Genomic DNA, 6,000 nt, shown 5'->3' on the forward strand with positions numbered 1-6,000 from the left:
CACCTTTGTGCTTATTCGGACCTTGAACTTAAGCATGGGGAAATGCCAGTGCCAGCCAGATATACGTTTGGGATGTCGATCAAAGAAATTGAGGTGTGGCGGAGGTGTGTCTGCAGATATAATGTATTCTGACCTTGACCTAATTCCTTTAGACTGAGGAAACCATGAATAAGGTCGAGCGAACCTGCAGGTTCCAAGTGGCAGCCTGGTCTCATAGGCTAGAAGTAACATAATAAATGTAAATCCAGGACAGTCATTAGTATGATATGTTACAGTTGGTATGGTTACGCAAGACCGAAGGTCACGTGTAGCTCAGTTAGTCGAGCATGGTACTTGCAACGCCAGGTTTATGGGTTCGATTCACACGAGGGACCAGTATGAAAAAAGTATGATAAGAGTGACTAAAATATTATGAATTTCGAGATATGAATTATGAAAGTTTTACAAATTAAAGCGGGAGCTTTTTTCATTTTGCGCACCTGCCCGGCCTGCCCCTTTCCCACAGTGAAATATGAAATGCTGTGCCTGTATGGCAATTTGGAGACGCAAGCCAAATTGGATAACAAGGCAAATAGTCACGCCAAATTTAACCTTTGTGCTCTCTAGAATGTTTTAATCAAATGCCATGACTTATCCTGTTTCCTTCCATTTGTAGGCTATAGCCTACAGTATGTTAAATATTATTAGCCACTATCGGTAATCAATCAATTTCAATCAATCAATTTTATTTTATATAGCCCTTCTTACATCAGCTAATATCTCGAAGTGCTGTACAGAAACCCAGCCTAAAACCCCAAACAGCTAGTAATGCAGGTGTAGAAGCACGGTGGCTAGGAAAAACTCCCTAGAAAGGCAAAACCTAGGAAGAAACCTAGAGAGGAACCAGGCTATGAGGGGTGGCCAGTCCTCTTCTGGCTGTGCCGGGTGGAGATTATAACAGAACCATGCCAAGATGTTCAAAAATGTTCATAAGTGACAAGCATGGTCAAATAATAATCAGGAATAAATCTCAGTTGGCTTTTCATAGCCGATCATTAAGAGTTGAAAACAGCAGGTCTGGGACAGGTAGGGGTTCCATAACCGCAGGCAGAACAGTTTAAACTGGAATAGCAGCAAGGCCAGGCGGACTGGGGACAGCAAGGAGTCACCACGGCCGGTAGTCCCGACGTATGGTCCTAGGGCTCAGGTCTCTCAGTTGGCTTTTCATAGCCGATCATTAAGAGTTGAAAACAGCAGGTCTGGGACAGGTAGGGGTTTCGTAGCCGCAGGCAGAACAGTTGAAACTGGAATAGCAGCAAGGCCAGGCGGACTGGGGACAGCAAGGTGTCATCATGCCCGGTAGTCCTGACGTATGGTCCTAGGGCTCAGGTTCTCAGAGAGAAAGAGAGAACGAGAGAATTAGAGAGAGCATACTTAAATTCACACAGGACACTGGATAAGACAGGAGAAGTACTCCAGGTATAACCAACTAACCCCAGCCCCCCGACACATAAACTACTGCAGCATAAATACTGGAGGCTGAGACAGGAGCGGTCCGGAGACACTGTGGCCCCATCCGAAGAAACCCCCGGACAGGGCCAAACAGGAAGGATATAACCCCACCCACTCCGCCAAAGCACAGCCCCCGCACCACTAGAGGGATATCCCCAACCACCAACTTACAATCCTGAGACAAGGCCGAGTATAGCCCACAGAGGTCTCCACCACAGCACAAACCAAGGGGGGGGCGCCAACCCAGACAGGAAGATCACGTCAGTAACTCAACCCACTCAAGTGACGCACCCCTCCCAGGGACGGCATGAAAGAGCACCAGCAAGCCAGTGACTCAGCCCCTGCAACAGGGTTAGAGGCAGAGAACCCCAGTGGAGAGGGGAACCGGCCTGGCAGAGACAGCAAGGGCTGTTCGTTGCTCCAGCCTTTCCGTTCACCTTCACACTCCTGGGCCAGACTACACTCAATCATATGACCTACTGAAGAGATAAGTCTTCAGTAAAGACTTAAAGGTTGAGACCGAGTCTGCGTCTCTCACATGGGTAGGCAGACTGTTCCATAAAAATGGAGATCTATAGGAGAAAGCCCTGCCTCCCGCTGTTTGCTTAGAAATTCTAGGGACAATTAGGAGGCCTGCGTCTTGTGACCGTAGCGTACGTATTGGTATGTACGGCAGGACCAACTCGGAAAGATAGGTAGGAGCAAGCCCATGTAACGCTTTATAGGTTAACAGTAAAACCTTGAAATCAGCCCTTGCCTTAACAGGAAGCCAGTGTAGGGAAGCTAGCACTGGAGTAATATGATCAAATTTCTTGGTTCTAGTCAGGATTCTAGCAGCCGTATTTAGCACTAACTGAAGTTTATTTAGTGCTTTATCCGGGTAGCCGGAAAATAGAGCATTGCAGTAGTCTAACCTAGAAGTAACAAATGCATGGATAAATTTTTCTGCATCATGTAATGAACATAACTATATCATTCCATTTTGTTTTGTTTTATTTAGCCTACCTTTATGTATTTCCTCAGTTAACTATCATGTCCTTGTGGTTGTGGCTGAGGGTCAATAGTGGATACTATTTAATGAAGGCCAAATACAAATTGTAGTAAAAAATAATCGGGACATGTAGGCTTATTAAATCATTATGGAGCTGTTACAGGTTTCGGTTTTTCCATTTACAATGCATTCTGAAATTATTCAGACCCCTTCCCATTTTCCACATTTTGTTACGTTACAGCCTTATTCTAAAATTGATTAAATTAATATTTGTCCTCATCAATCTACACACAATACCCCATAAAGACAAAGTGAAAACAGATTTTTAGAAATGTTTGCAAGTGTATTAAAATAAAAAACTGAAATACCTTATTTACATAAGTATTCAGACCCTTTGCTATGAGACTCGAAATTGAGCTCAGGTGCATCCTGTTTCCATTGATCATTCTTCAGATGTTTCCTTCAGATGAGTCCACCTGTGGTAAATTCAATTGATTAGACATGATTTGGAAAGGCATGTCAGAGCAAAAACCAAGCCATGAGGTCGAATGAATTGTCCGTAGAGCTCAGAGACAGGATTGTGTCGAGGCACAGATCTGGGGAAGGGTACCAAAACATTTCTACAGCTTTGAAGGTCCCTAAGAACAGAGTGGCCTCCATCATTCTTAAATGGAAGAAGTTTGGAACCACCAAGACTCTTCCTAGAGCTGGCCGTCGGGCCAAACTGTGCAATCGGGGGAGAAGGGCCTTGGTCAGGGAGTTGACCAAGAACCCGATGGTAACTCTGACAGAGCTCCAGAGTTCCTCTGTGGAGATGGGAGAACCTTCCAGAAGGACAACCATCTCTGCAGCACTCCACCAATCAGGCCTTTATGGTAGAGTGGCCAGACGGAAGCCACTCCTCAGTAAAAGGCACATGACAGCCCACTTGGAGTATGCCAAAAGGCACCTAAAGGACTCTCAGACCATGAGAAACAAGATGCTCTGGTCTGATGAAATCAAGATTGAAGTCTTTGGCCTGAATGCCAAGCGTCACGTCTGGAGGAAACCTGGCACCATCCCAACGGTGAAGCATGGTGGTGGCAGCATCATGCTGTGGGGATGTTTTTCAGCGGCAGGGACTGGGAGACTAGTCAGGATCGAGCGAAAGATGAACAGAGCAAAGTACAGAGAAATCCTTGATGAAAACCTGCTCCAGAGCGCTCAGGACCTCAGACTGGGGCGAAGGTTCACCTTCCAACAGGACAACGACCCTAAGCACACAGCCAAGACAACGCAGGAGTGGCTTCGGGACAAGTCTCTGAATGTCCTTGAGTGGGCCAGCCAGAGCCCGACTTGAACCTGATCGAACATCTCTGGAGAGACCTGAAAATAGCTGTGTAGCGACGTTCCCCATCCAACCTGACAGAGCTTGAGAGGATCTGCAGAGAAGAATGGGAGAAACTCCCCATTCTCCACTTGTGTAGCTAGCATGACTGACTTTGTGCTAGCTAGCCAATGTTTAATTACTTCTGCGTTATGAAAGGAACTAGACACGGACATGAATGATCCATTGGTTGTAACCAAGTATTGGTGCTAAACCGTGTGTTATTGGATGCTAGCATGCTAGTTAGCTATGGCGTCATAGGATACGGTGCCCTGGGCAGTTTTCACAGAAGAATACTGTACCAAGTTAGCTATCTGAATAAACTAAGTTAGTCTATTCCTGGAAACATTGAACTACTGTAGATTACAGCAATTATAATTTCTAAAGTGGAAGTTGGAAGAGTTGTATTTGAGTGTTTCAGTGAAAGGTTAGTGAGGGAGGCCTCATTTCCCCAGATGTTTAGTTAATTTCATTCCGATCTCCTTTGCATTAGTGTAGCCTTTTCTGTAGCCTGTCAACTATGTGTCTGTCTATCCTTGTTCTCTCCTCTCCGCACAGGCCATACAAACGCCTCACACCGCGTGGCTGCTGCCTCTCTAACCTGGTGGTCCCTGCACGCACGACCCACGTGGAGTTCCAGGTTTCCGGCAGCCTCTGGAACTGCCGTTCTGCGGCCAACAAGGCATAGTTCATCTCAGCCTATGCTACCCTCCAGTCCCTCGACTTCTTGGCGCTGACGGAAACATGGATTACCACAGAAAACACTGCTACTCCTACTGCTCTCTCCTCGTCTGACCATGTGTTCTCACATACCCCGAGAGCATCTGGTCAGCGGGGCGGTGGAACAGGAATCCTCATCTCTCCCAAGTGGACATTCTCTCTTTCTCCACTGACCCATCTGTCTATCTCCTCATTTGAATTCCATGCTGTCACAGTCACTAGCCCATTCAAGCTTAACATCCTTATCATTTATCGCCCTCCAGGTTCCCTTAGAGAGTACATCAATGAGCTTGACGCCTTGATAAGTTCCTTTCCTGAGGATGGCTCACTCCTCACAGTTCTGGGTGACTTTAACCTCCCTACGTCTACCTTTGACTCATTTCTCTCTGCCTCCTTCTTTCCACTCCTCTCCTCTTTTGACCTCACCCTCTCACCGTCTCCCCCTACTCACAAGGCAGGCAATACGCTTGACCTCATCTTTACTAGATGCTGTTCTTCTACTAATCTCACTGCAACTCCCCTCCAAGTCTCCGACCACTACTTTGTATCCTTTTCTCTCTCGCTCTCCTCCAACACTACTACTCAGATGGTAATGCGCCGTCGCAACCTTCGCTCTCTCTCTCCCGCTACTCTCTCCTCTTCCATCCTATCATCTCTTCCCTCTGCTCAATCCTTCTCCCTCCAATCTCCTGATTTTGCCTCCTCAACCCTCCTCTCCTCCCTTTCTGCATCTTTTGACTCTCTATGTCCCCTATCCTCCCGGCCGGCTCGGTCCTCCACTCCTGCTCCGTGGCTTGACGACTCATTGTGAGCTCACAGAACAGGGCTCCGGGCAGCCGAGCGGAAATGGAGGAAAACTAGACTCCCTGCCGACCTGTCATCTTTTCACTCCCTCCTCTCTACATTTTATTCCTCTGTTTCTGCTGCTAAAGCCACTTTCTACCACTCTAAATTTCAAGCCTCTGCCTCTAACCCTAGGAAGCTCTTTGCCACCTTCTCCTCCCTGCTGAATCCTCCTCCCCCTCCCTCCACCTTCTCTGTGGATGACTTCGTCAACCATTTTGAAAAGAAGGTTGATGACATCCGATCCTCATTTATTAAGTCAAATGACAACGCTGGTCCTGCTCACACTGCCCTACCCTATGCTTTGACTTCTTTCTCCCCTCTCTCTCCAGATGAAATCTTGCGACTTGTGACAGCCGGCCGCCCAACAACCTGCCCGCTTGACCCTATCCCCTCCTCTCTTCTCCAGACCATTTCCGGAGACCTTCTCCCTTACCTCACCTCGCTCATCAACTCATCCTTGACCACTGGCTATGTCCCTTCCGTCTTCAAGAGAGCGAGAGTTGCACCCCTTCTCAAAGAACCTACACTCGATCCCTCCGATGTCAACAACTACAGACCAGTATCCCTTCTTTCTTTTCTCTCCAAA

The sequence above is a fragment of the Coregonus lavaretus genome (assembly GCF_964263955.1).
Source record: "Coregonus lavaretus genome assembly, chromosome: 20".
In the NCBI taxonomy this organism is placed as follows: domain Eukaryota; kingdom Metazoa; phylum Chordata; class Actinopteri; order Salmoniformes; family Salmonidae; genus Coregonus; species Coregonus lavaretus.